Here is a 14223-nt window from a genome sequence, read left to right as displayed (position 1 = left end):
CAGACTTTAGATATAAAGTAAACTGAAGTATTTACTCTTTTGAAAATCTATTTTTTCCCATATAACAATAATTTGAGAGAGGAATTCTGGTCTATTTTTATTATATTATATTACTTTGCATTTTTCTTAAGATATTTTAAGTAAATTACTTTACAAAATTCTAACAGTAATTGCATAAGCAAATCTGATTTGATAAATCAATTACTTAGTATCTGCATTTTGTGAGATCAATTAAAATGTGAGACACTTCTCAAATAAGTCAAAAATTTTCCAATTAGAAATTAAAAACAAGGAAATGGAAGCTGTATGGTGATTATTTCATAATAATTTACAAATAATATTGTTTTAATCAAATTTATTTTATCTTAAAGTATATAGAAAAGGAAATATTGAAAGCATCAGTTCTTTGGGGACAAGTTTCAACTTCAGGATAATTTCTTTTAAAGAAGAAAAGCATCTTTCAAGATCTATTCTTACACACCTAAATCTATAAAATGTTTCCAAAAGCAGTTGCTGTCTAGAGTGAACTGAAAATCCAGATTCATTTGCCTTGTCATTGTTCTAATTTTGACAGCCTTAGACATTTGGTTGCTTAAAGCAAAGACTGGCATTGGCAAATGAGAACAGGAAAGTCTGGGTTTGCCAATTCAATGCAGCCATTTAAAAATATTTATATTTCCACATATATAATATTTTTAAAGTTGCAACATGACCTGCATATGGCTTTTATGAAGTAATAATAATATGTAAATGAATATAAGTTCAAAAACCATGCTAGAGAAATATTATAATAAAATATAAGTTACTTTTAAAAAATAATGTTGCAGATGTCAACAATACTTTAACAACTAAAATTAAAATCTAAGTTCTGGCACTTAAAAGAAATCTTGCTACAAATTGGAAAGTTGAAATCTGCATCGAAAAATTATTTGGAAAATAAATATGTAAGTATTGTACACTTATTTTATTGAACTTCTTATTAAAGAAACATGCACAGTGAATTAATAAACGAAGATGGTTCCCTAGAGATGTGTGCATATCATTTTTCCACATATAAATCACTTCCCGTTGTGAGGTTCTAGCTCCACATCAAAGAGCATGGAGAATAGTAAAGTGTAACTGTGGAGGTCACACACAGGGTCACTTTTCCAGATGGTGGTTAAATCACTCTAGTTGTAACTTGCAGTTACTTTATTTTATTCTGAGTTTTACTTATTTTATTAAAGGAAAGATCATGATAAATTTTTAAAGGATTATCTATAAAATAGATCAAAAACAAAACTGCAGACTGCCTTAGCTAAAGTTTGAAAACTTATAGAATGAAGTTTAACCTGTATAGTTTTTCTGACTCTTATTTCCTCAGTCTCAATTTACTATTTATCAATTATTTCCTGTATTATCTCCCAAAATTACTCACTGATTTTACATCTTTTCCTAGTTTTCATTTTTAGTATATTTTTCCTGATTATCAGGCATATTATGAAATTAGCTGAGAACATCTTTTGTTGTGACACTAAACAGCCTCATGACCCACTAGAAGAATATTTGATCAAATTTAAGCCTGGAGTTAGGATTTATCAAAGTTCATAGTAAGAAACCTAAAGGGAAGAAAAGTAAAATTAAAAAGGAATTGGTGCAAAACTGTCATCTGCAAGCACATGCTTCTTAATCATTTATTCTTATTATTGCAGCACATTACAATGAACTTTTATTGAGGCATAATTTATACACAATAAAAAAACTACAAATTCATTTGTCATTTTATGAGTTTTGATAAATGTATATATCTGTATTTCTCAATAAAGATATTGAAGATTCCCATCATCCCAAGAATTTCCCTTGTCAACTTTCACAATATTGCATTCTAATGACTGTATGTCTCTTTTGCAAAAGTAGACCAGTAAAACCTCTTTGAGTAAAGGAAACACATCTTGCCAATGATTGTTCCCTAGCATTGAGTATAGAACCTATATCAAAGTAAGATACAAATCCTTCTAAGCAGACTTCGTGACTAACATGAGAGAGACCAAACAAAAGACAGATGGCGTGGAGGAGTACAGAGGTGAATTCTGCAAAAAGGGTATGAGTTGAGAAGGAACATACCATATACCATAAAAATGTCATTAGTTTTAGGTAATATATAATTATAATTAAGCTTTTCTTGCTATAGTCTCTCTAGTAGAATTCTTTATCCCTGGAATAAATGATTTTATTGGGCTTTTATATTAACCAATAACAATGTTCATTGCAATTAGCAGAGAAAAATACATTTCCAAATATATAAAAATGTAATTATTAGTACATGTATTTAGAAAAAAAAATAGTATCCCATGGAATTGAACAGAACAAATAACTTCAAAGTCATTAGAATTTTCTTTTCTCTATATTATCTTCATTCTTTATCTATGTGCTCAAACTCTCATCATAACTCAGTGTGGAGAAGATATGACTAATGGAATTTCAAGGATTATTTTCTGATATCTAGATTACTAAAGACAAAAGTGGCTCCTTTATTCTGACTTAGTTTGAGATACACTGAGGATGTGAATTGATTGGACTGATTTATGTTACAAGTTAATTCTTTTAAATAGGTCAGTAGCTCAGAATTTTTATTAGGAAATCATGGCAGAAATAGGAAAGGATACTTTCAAGCCTACTTATTCAAAAATATGGTTCTTAAAGTTAAATTAGGTTTATTATCATATGAAGTCCCTCAGAAATCTTTCTTTATAAAAGAGAATATAAATTATTTGGGGGAAGATATTCACAGTCATTATTATAACACCAAAGAGTACAATGTCTTTTCTTCGGTGGAAAAAGCACTCTGCACCTGAGGGAACAGAAGAAAGTTACATCAGGACATCCTTGGAATAAAGTGTTCTACAAAAGAATGAGAGTACCTCTAGCAATTCACATGGAATCAAATGATGTAATTGCTGGACCTCAATAATGCAAGCTAATAGGAAATCAGGATAAAACTTTGATCAGACTTGGTGGTCGTCTAGAAAAAAATATTTTGTAACAAAGATGACCTCCATGAGGATAAGCAGATGGTCCAAATTGCATTGAAAGGCACACATAACAAATCCAAGCATGGTACCAGAAATTTTATATAGTGTGGCTTGGAGTGATAGCATTTTAAACTCATCATCTTAGCATTAAAGTGTATTCCTGTTTATTCCCAAAGTCTGAAAGCTGTCAGAGTAATGACCCCGATGATCCTTCCTTTATCTATTGGTGTATGTCCTGTGTAGTCACCTCCCCATTGAACCTGAGTTTCACCATGTGACTTGCTTTGTCCAATAGAACAAAATCAAATGTAATACAAAAATGGATATTAAAAAACTCTTTTTGCATTGAGGCTTATTCCCTAAAAACATTTCCAACAGGTGAAGAAGTCCAGGCTAATAAACTGTAGACATTTTGCTCAGATAACATCTAACATTAATCACCTACTATGCAGGTGTGGCCACCTCAGGCCATCGAGCCTCAAATGAGCCACCACAGGACTGCAGCCATGTGAAAGCCTCTTGTAGAGAGCAACAGTAGAAACATCCAGTTGAGTCCAGCTCAAATTGCTGATTCATAGAATCACGAGACGATAATGTTGTCCGTGTTTTCTGCCACTAAATTTTGGCTTGTGTATGTTATAGGTACATGTGTAATAACAAATGCACATCTGAGATAGAAATGGTACCTTGGTGTGCTGTCATAACAAAAAGTTAGAACATGCGACTTTGCTTTGAAGTCAGCTGGCAGATGGAGGCTGGAAGAAAAGCGAGGAGACTGATATTAGAGAAGAAAAGCAGGGAAGAGACCCAAAGTCTGAGGCTGTGGAATTGCAACAAACTGTTATTGTCTCTGTCAGAGCTGTGGGGAAACCACTGTTGGAGGCTGGGATGGTGAGAACCCGTGTGTGTAAAGGCAGAACAATTGGCCAACACAGTTCCTGCAGTAGGACCTTGGATGACAGTAACTGCACCTAATGACTGGTGTCCCTGATGAAAGACATGTTCTGGCAGAAATGCAAAGTCACATGTGGCTTCTTTAAGCTACACAATGACTTATTGGTTTGGAAAATAAAGCTCTTCATCTTCAGTCTCTCAACCTGGCAATGATTTTCAAAACATCTTTATTTGAATATGACTGATATACAAATGCCTGCATATATTTAATGTATATAAATTGATGAGTTTGGACATATGTATAAACTCACACCGTCACCATAACCAAGGTAAAAAAAAAAATACCACTATCACCCCGAAATGTTCCTTGTATATGTTTATGGTCAGAACATTTAGCATGAGATACACATACCCTCTTAACAAATTAAGTGCATAATATCATATGTTAACTATAGGCACTGTGTTTTACAGCATATCTCTAGAACTTACAAGTGGTCTCAAGCTAAAGGTCAAAGCAAGGATGTCAGATTAAGGTCTTTTCTTCAAACCTCAAAAACATTTAAGCATTTAAGGCTATGCCTGATAGAGCTTCCCAGCTTAACAAAATGGTTCCTAAAAAATCACATGATTTTTCACACGTTAAGATGACACTCTTAAAGGACAGAAGTTTGTCATAAACTGAATTATGGATGTGACTTTTGGGGCATAGAATGAATCCCCCCAAATTATTAAAAAACAAAGTTATTTAAATAAACATCATATTAAAACTCCTTCCAGCTTGGATTCTAAGGGACTGAGGAAATTCAAATTAAATGAGGCCTCTTGGCCCCACTTTTTAAATATATACTGTAGACTGAGAGAGTTGCTTTCCTGAAAATATGAACCATGTCATAAAAAATGAAGGAAGGCCCAAAGGAAGGCCCATAAAAAATGACAGAGAAAGCTGGGCTAAGCAACTATTCCTAGGGATCAAAACTGGGGCCTAATCAGAGACCATTTGCTACCCCTATAACAGAGAGGCCGGCCACATGTCCCTAAATTTTAGGATGTCTTTGGACCAGCTACTACTCTGTCAATCCTATTACTCCTGTTTTGAATGGGAGAGTGCATTAATGTTCTGTTGCCACACTACACATTCCCACAGACCCATTGTCCTAACACAAAACAATTTATTATCTCACACTCTCTGTGGGTTAGCAGTGTGGGTGCCCACCTCGCTGAGGCCTCTGCTCGGAGTCTCATCAGGCTAAACCCAAGTGTTGGCTGGGGCTGGGGTTTCTTCTGAGACTCAGCTATCTCTTCCATGATCACTGTTTATTGGCACAATTCAGATTCTCATGGTCATAAATGAAAGGCCTCACTCTGAGAGGCAAATTATAATTTCCTGCCACATGGTCTTCTTTACAAATGTAGTTTGCTTCCTTCCAGGCCAGCAGGAGTGTGTCTCTTCAGTGCATCACTGTCATTTAAAAGCCTCACCTGTTTAGGCCAGATCCACTCAGGGCAACATTCCTTTCAGTTAACTAAAAGTTAATTGATGAATAATTTATTCATAAGAGACATGGCTCATCATAGTCACAGATCCCATTTACAAGAAATGAGAGGGGATTATTTAGGACATGTATGTCAGGAGGTGGGAATCTTAGGGGCCATCTTAAAATCCTTCTTACCACAGAGTAAGACCATTTTTTGGGCATATGTGCACTGGATAACTTGACTTTTTACTTCATGTGTCATTGAATAAAGAGTAGTGTATTATTCATTTTCACACTGCTATAAAGAAACACTTGAGACTGGATAATTTATGAAGAAAAGAGGTTTCATTGACTCACAGTTCCATGTGGCTGGGGAGGCCTCAGGAAACTTACGGTCATGGCAGAAGGCAAAAGGGAAGCAAGGCATGTCTTACTGAGGTGGAACAGGAGAGAGAGAGAGTGAGGGAGAAAAACTGCCACACACTTTTAAACCATCAGGTCTCATGAGAATTCACTTACTATCATGAGAACAGCATAGGGGAAACCACCCCCATGATCCTGTCACCTCCTACAGGTCCCTCCCCTGACAGGTGGGGATTACAATTCAATGTGAGATTTGGGCAGGGACAGAGTCAAACCATATCAAGTAGTTACCTCAGAAGTGCCTCACCTACATCCAGACTTGATGTACTCACAAAATCATGTATGGTGAGACTGATGCCATGATTAAGTAAAACTTTAGGTATCTTAGGAGGGGTGACTATTTATTCCCCATGAGGAGTTGTTAATTACTGGGTACAGGGGCACGCTGTGCTAGATTGTTGCAGTAATACCTCCACTCAATGTATCCCACTTCTCTGTATCCATGCAATTGTGAAATTTCCTTCCTGTATACACTGGATTTGCCTTGCCTTGACCGATAGAAATCAACAAATGCAATACAGTAAAAAATTGCTTGTGCTTTAGGTTAACAATCAAAGAACTGTAAACTTATGTTTAAGTCTAGATAGCAGATTCATTTCTCATAGTAGTATGGGTTAGAGAATCTGAATCATGTACTTCAATTGCATTATAATATGAAATAAAAATATTATAGCTAATGGGGGATATGTTTCTCATTGTTAGACAAAGACAATAAAAATATGGAAAAAGGAAACTTCTGTGATTAATCTTCATACTATTGGATTGAAAATCGATAATTTGAATATGTAATCTATGGTGCTTAATACATATATTTAAATAGTGTTAAGTGTAATAAACAGGGCACAGAAAGACAAATATCACATGTTCTCACTCATATGTGGGAGCTAAACAATTTGATCTCATGGAAGTAGATAGTAGTACTATAGATACCAGAGTCTGGGAAAGTTGTATTGGGGGGAAGTTTAAGGGATGAAATGAGGTAGGCTAATGAGCACAAATGTATAATCAGATAGGAGGAATAAATTCTGATGTTCAATAGCACAGTAGGGTGACTGAAGTTAACAACAATACATTGTACATTTCAAAATAGCTAGAAGAGAGGATTTGAAATATTCACAACACAAAACAGTGATAAATGCTGGAAGTGATGAATAGCTTAAATATGCTGACTTGATCATTACACAGTCTCTGCATGTATCAAAATATTACCTATACCCCGTAAATATGAACAAACAGTATGTGTCAATAAAACATTTAAAAATGTGTAATTACGTGTCTACTGAGATGGTCTAGAGGAATAGGCATTCCAGTAGTAAAGAAAATAAGAATACCAGATCTGGGTTTCTAAATATTATTCTCTTCTTATAGGAAACAAAGCCTCTTGGAGAAATTGCTGTTCCAAGGGTGTAGAGCATGTATGGTAAAAGATTAGCATGAAATACCTTGCTATGGCAAAAAACGAGAAAGTACTCAAAAATCGATTGGGACAGGACAAAAATGTATAGGACTCTGCTTGAGTTGTCATTAATAGTTACAAAAATATAGTTAGATACAATGAATAAGATCTAGTATTTGATAGGGCAACAGCGTGACTACACTGAACAGTAATTTGTAGTGCACTTTAAAATAACTGAGAGGGAATGTTTGTAACACTAAGAAATTATGAACGCTTGAGTTGATGAATATCCCATTTATCATGATGTGATTATTACACAGTGTATGGCTATCAAAATATCTCATGTTTCCCATAAATATATATACCTACTGTGTACCCATAAACATTAAAAACTAAAAGAAAGGAATGAAAAAAAGAAATGACAAGATAGCTATTCTATTCATATTTTATGGTGAAGACATCAACCCATTTAATAGACAGAACACTTCATATAAAATATTAACTAGAAAAAAATAAAGTATCAACAATATGATTTAATCTTAACATTTTAAAAAGCAAACACTGGGACACTGTAGACTCTAACAAATATTTGTTTTCAGCAGGTTTGTGAAATAAATTTTAGTCATACTAACAATCAATTAAAGGAAGTTCGCTATTTCTTCCAAATGGAATCTAAATGTGAATACATCTTTTGCCTTCTTCATATTATTTCAATATTTGATCTTAATATAATAGTAGCAAAATCTCGTATAGTTCTATTTAAAGGCCGTCATACAAAAATCATTTAATCCCAACATCAACACTATCAACTGATACTATTATTTCCTTATCTGTAAAGATGAAGAAACTGAGACACAGTAATTTTTGCAAATTATGCAGCTAGATAATGACAGCACCGGGAACGGAGTGAAGGCTATCTCATCCTTGATTTTAGGCTCTTAACTATTCTGTTCTTTGGCTTTTAGTAATTGTGGTAATTATGTAATAACATCTTCAAAAAACTACTCATCAACAGCTGCATTTCCCCTAAAAACCCTGGATAAGGAGTTATCTGTACCTTTGAAAACGTAAGAGTATCAGAATCCTCATTCATTTATCAGCACCTAATTTGCTTCTGTAACTACTATGCATTTTGGAAATCCATTAAAGCTATTCTCGCTCATCCAAAAAAATGAAAAATGACCTACTAATAAGCAAAGGTGACTTGTGTTTTTCATACACTGCAAAAATTATTATTAACTGAATTTTGTAATGTTCCAAATCTGATGCAAAGGATGTACTCATTAAATTGAATCATTAACTTATAAACTTTACAGTGACAATACTTATAAACTAATTGTTTAAAACAGCCTAAATGATATTTAATTATATGTTCTTCCATCGAATTTGAAAACTTCTGGAGATATTTTAAAGCAGAATACAGTTTAATTTTCTCTAAAATGAACAAATATGGCTTTAAAATTATCAACATAATTATTCTGCCACTATCTTTTAAATATACCAAATAATCTGAAAATATATTTCTTAATTTTGAAATTTACATCATTGAAATTAAAATGACAAAAATAAAGACAATGTATATTTATATACATGTATATATAATATATATACACAGTATATAACTATCAATGTAAGTTGAAACAATCACAAACCAATGAATATCAACCAACTAAAGCATCTTTATTTGGGAAGCTTTTTAACCTAGGCACTAACACAAAGATTCACAACATTCTTACATGCTTTCAAATGTATTCCTTTATGAAATAATTTTCTTCTGAAAATGTTATCAGGGGACTCAAACTCATACATACCTTAGAAGAAAGAAGTATCAAAGGTGATAGGGGGTTTTATTGACAGGAAAAAAGAAGATACATTTTTCTTTTCACAACACACTTATCTTCAGCATGTACTCCAGAAACATTAATTATATAAATTGTAATATATATATTTATAATATATAAATGTTATAAATCTAATTATGGTTAAAACTCTATGAAAAAGATAATACTTATAAAATCCCAATATGAGAGTTATTGATATAAATTTTTAAAATAAAATAAGCACAATTCATCAAGACAAAATAAAAATATATGAAAAAAAGGTACATAAAGTTTTAAATAGCAAAAAATACATGGAACTGAAGAAACCCATGGAGGTGTGAACAAACATTTTAACATAAAATATTCACATTCATTGTAAAAAAAAGTTAAATATTAAAAACATTCAAATTACAAAATTAAAAATATTTTTATGAAAAACCCTAATAAGTATTTATTTTATTTAATCATTAGATTTTTTTTTGTTTCTCATTAAACATTTTTAGTGGGTCTCAAAATTCTGTGACAGATTTTTGGTCAAGTTGTTTCCATTAAAAAGTATGTGAATTGCTGGCTGGGTGCAGTGGTTCACACCTGTAATCCCAGAACAGTGGGAGGCCAAGGCGGGCAGATCACGAAGTCAGGAGATTGAGACCATCTTGGATAACACGGTGAAACACCGTCTCTACTAAAAATACAAAAAATTAGCCCGGCGTGGTGGTGGGCACCTGTAATCCCAGCTACTCGGGAGGCTGAGGCAGGAGAATGGCATGAACCCGGGAGGCAGAGGTTGCAGTGAGTCAAGATTGCATCACTGCACTCCAGCCTGGGCAACAGAGTGAGACTCTATCTCAAAATAAATAAATAAGTAAATAAATAAATAAATATATAAGTATGTGTATACCTATGGAACAAACCTGCACTTTTCTGCACATGTATCCCAGAAGTTAAAGTATAATTTAAAAAAAAAAGAGAGAAAAAAATACCGATTTTAAAAACTAATAACTTAAAACTGCCACATGAAAAAAGAGAATCAAAGTGGTCCACAAAACTTTTTCCTTTCCTTCTGAAGATTTTACAATGCATTGTTATCATTGACCAGTCTTCTACTATTAAACTTAAATGGTCAATTCAAACAAACAGCCCTGAGACCATTCTTCCACCACTGATTAAAACCGGGATGGCTGGTATTAGGGTTAATACTCATTTAGCCTTCTGAGCCTTCTGGGCAGACTAGGTGACTTTGCCATCTCCAGCAGCCTTCTTGTCCACTCCATTGATGAAACTCAAGAGCAACTGTCTGTCTCATATTATGAACAGCAAAGCCACCCAGAGGTGGATAGTCTGAGAAACTCTCAACACAAATGTGCTTGCCAGGAACCATATCAATGATGGCAGCATCACCAGACTTCGAGAATTTAGGACCATCTTCCACCATTTTACCAGAACGGCAATCAATCTTTTCCTTCAGCTCAGCAAGCTTGTGTGCAATGTGAACCATGTGGCTATCCAGTACAGGGGCACAGCCAGCGCTGATTTGGCCTGGATGGTTCAGGATAATCACCTGAGCAGTGAAGTCAGCTGCTTCAATTGTTGGGTCGTTTTTGCTGTCACCAGCAACACTGCCACAACAAACATCCTTGACAGACACATTGTTGACATTGAAGTCCATGTTGTCCCCAGAAGAGCTTCACTCAAAGCTTCGTGGTGCATTTTGACAGATTTTACTTCAGTTGTAATGTTGACTGGAGCAAAGGTGAACACCACACCAGGTTTGAGAACACATCTCCACTTGGCCAACAGGAACAGTATCAATACCACCAATTTTGTAGACATCCTGGGGAGGCAGGCACAAGGGCTTGTTAGTTGGATGATTTGGTGGTAGGATGCAGTCCAGAGCTTCAAGCAACGTGGCTCCACTGACATTGCCATCCTTATGGGTGACCTTCCATCCCTTAAACCAAGGTATGCTAGCAGTTGGCTCCAACATGTTGTCACCATTCCAACCAGAAATTGGCAGAAATGCTATTGTGTCGGGGTTGTAGCCAATTTTCTTAATGTAGGTGCTGAATTGATTGCCTCATATCTCTTCTAGCTGTAGGGTGGCTCAGTGGAATCAGTTTTGTTAACACCAACAATTAGTTGTTTCACCCCCAGTGTGTAAGCCAGAAGGGCATGCTCTCAGGTCTGCCCATTCCTGGAGATGCCAGCTTCAAATTCACCAACACCAGCAGCAACAATCAGGACGGCAGAGTCAGCCTGAGATGTCCCTGTAATCATGTTTTTGATGAAGTCTCTGTGTCCTGGGGCATCAATCATAGTCATGTAGCACTTACATGTCTCAAATTTCTACAAGGAGATATCAATGGTGATACCATGTTCACACTCAGCTTTCAGTTTATGCAAGACCCAGGCATACTTGAAGGAGCCGTTTCCCATCTCAGCAACCTCCTTCTCAAATGTTTCAATGATTCTTTTGTTGATGCCACCACATTTGTAGATCAGATGGCCAGTAGTGGTAAACTTGCCCAAATCTATATGTCCAGTGACAACAATGTTGATATGAGTCTTTTCCTTTCCCATTTTGGCTTTTAAGGGTAGTGTTCATGACACCTCTGCTCTGGCAGCAAACCCGTTGCGGAAAAGGGGGACAATTATTTTTTAGTACCTAGGTATGCTGAACACTGAAGTAGGAATGAGACCCTATAAAGTGGTAAGCTAAAGAGACATGCTCCCTACAATCAAATAATTTATATTTTAATGTACATATTAAGAATGTGAACAGCTGAATAAATATATAATGAACATTATAATAAACATGTGAAGGTAAAGACACTATTCAATAGTGTCTATACAATGACATTCTAAAATAGTTTCTATTCTCTACTATACAATAGATAGTTGTGGGGTTTGTGTTGGGTTCCTGTAGCTTCCTCCTGTGATTTCTGCTGGATCCTCTCCTCTTCCAGACCAACCTTTCATGGTAGAGTGCTTTAAAACTCAGTCCCACAAATTATTCTCATCACTACTATGCTCTAATACTGTGATTTGCCTGGAATCGATAATGCTTCCATCATTGGTATAATCCTATTACTTCTAATGTCACATATATCTTGCTGAATTCAAATTTTTATCTCATTCTAGTATTTCCCCAAGCTGTAGGCTCATATATCTTTTCACTAAGTATTCATGTCCAAAACGGAAATCTTGATATCCCAACCCCATCATACACCATCCCCAAATTCTTTATTTCATTATTTGTTTATCTTAATCACACAATTGCTCAGGATAAAGATCTTGGAAGCATCCTAACTGCTCTTTTTTATAATGCAACAGAATATCCAGTCATCTACCTTTAGAGTATAGGCCAGGTCTAATCACTTGTCAACAATTCCACTGTTCCTATCTTAATCCAAGCCACCATTATCACTTTTCTGACTATGTAGTAGCCACCATATTGGTCTCCCTTTTTACATTTTACAGTGTCTTTCCCCTACAATCTATTATAAATACAACAATCTAAGTAATCATTTCAAAATGCAGATTGGTGGTGACTCTTCAATGTCTGCAATCTTTACACTTCATGTAAAATCATAAATCTTTACTGTGTTCCAAAATGCCATACATATTCTGGCCATAATCTGCTGTCCTTCTGGATGGCTGTGATCCAGGCACACTGGCACCCTGCTCTTGACACGGAGCAGATATTGCTTCTATAGAACTCTACATTAATTCCCTCTAGAGAGAGGTTCGTATATTTGTAATTCCGTCAGCAAGAGTAGGTTCCATATATAGGCGTTCACCAGAGACTTTTTATTGGTAATAGTGCATGACACACATCCTTTTTGAATCAGTTTCTATGTTTCCATAATGTGAAATTTACAAAATTTTCATTTCCTTCTGTAATAAGATACTATCTTCCTAAAGAAAATAATTGATTCTGACTTCTTTCTGAAAGTTTATTATTTTTCTAAAATGTCATACAATCTTTTCTAAATTTGTATCAGATTCTAAGAACCTATTATTGGGAAATGCTTTGACTACAAAAAAAGTTTAAAGGAAATTGCTTTATGAAAATAGTCATCTAGATTAGTAATACATTGTTAGTTTGTGTACACTCAATAAGGAAAAAACAATCATCTTTACATCCATATTATTCTCCAAGTTTCAGAAAGGTAATCCAGTTGCTGAGAATTCAACAGCCCCTATAATATTAAATAGAAATGCTCATGCAATTACTGACTTTATGGTTCTTACTTTATTCCTGAGGGAAAGTCAATAAAAGAATAAAGGAAATATACTTCTAACTCTATTGGTTTTAATATGAACATTTTGTTTAATTGCTAATATTGTTTAAACATACATCTCTTTCTTCTTAAAGCACTGTTATTCACATCCTCCTCTTGATCAAATAAGGAATTAATTCCATTGAATTATCTTAAATATGTTAATCAGGAAACAATAAATTAAATTATTGTCCCTTTAGAGTCTCTGGCATTCTCTCACATATATCTTCTTCTATTGTCCATATCCACTTTCTTCTACGATAATATGTTTCAGCAAAAATACTCATAGCCATCGTTCTCCTTGATGTGGAGCAGATTTTTCCATGTTAGTAAGTGAATGATTATTAGCCTTGGTTCTACTTTTGCCCTACATCAGTTTTCCACAGGTGTTCAGCTAGGCACTTGCTGCCTAATCTATTCTTCTTCCCAAACCAATGAGATACCATCTGGAAACAACAACAACAAAAATTCAATTTTCTAAATTGAAGTTCTGTAGGAATTAGAGATAATGGTTTTTAATTCCTCACCTGACCAATATTAATCACTCATAATTTCTATGTAATATAGCAATCCTTTTTCATTCCTATATATCTTGTGAACTAAATGTTTTATCCATCAAAGCATACTGCAGAAACAAAGAAGCTAAAAGAGAAAAAGGAGAAAGAAAGAGAAAAAAAAGATCTGCAGACAGTAAGGGAAGAAAAGAGGAATGGAGCCACAAAGAAACAGAAGAGCTCCTGGTTTGTTCCCGCTGGTCCAATGTTTGGAAACTGGCTGGTGCTCTAATTGTATCTCACTGTTTCTCTTTATTTTGGAACAAATTACTAGAATGAGTAGCCCAGTATCTGACAATTTGGCCTCTATTAGTGACACTGAAGTATTTACCTCTTCCTCAAATTACTAATAAAATCTAAATAACCT

At 34.7% G+C, this 14223-nt stretch overlaps 1 pseudogene; it reads right to left on the bottom strand.

Annotated features, from left to right (window-relative positions):
• Window positions 1-8911: 8911 nt before the first annotated feature.
• LOC102130519 (putative elongation factor 1-alpha-like 3) lies at window positions 8912-13845 on the bottom strand (annotated as a pseudogene).
• Between the last annotated feature and the right edge of the window lie 378 nt (window positions 13846-14223).

The sequence above is a fragment of the Macaca fascicularis genome, chromosome 1 (assembly GCF_037993035.2).
Source record: "Macaca fascicularis isolate 582-1 chromosome 1, T2T-MFA8v1.1".
Classification (NCBI taxonomy): Eukaryota; Metazoa; Chordata; class Mammalia; order Primates; family Cercopithecidae; genus Macaca; species Macaca fascicularis.
The sequence above is the reverse complement of the archived record's forward strand: the minus strand, read 5'-3'. Positions and strand labels throughout refer to the sequence as shown.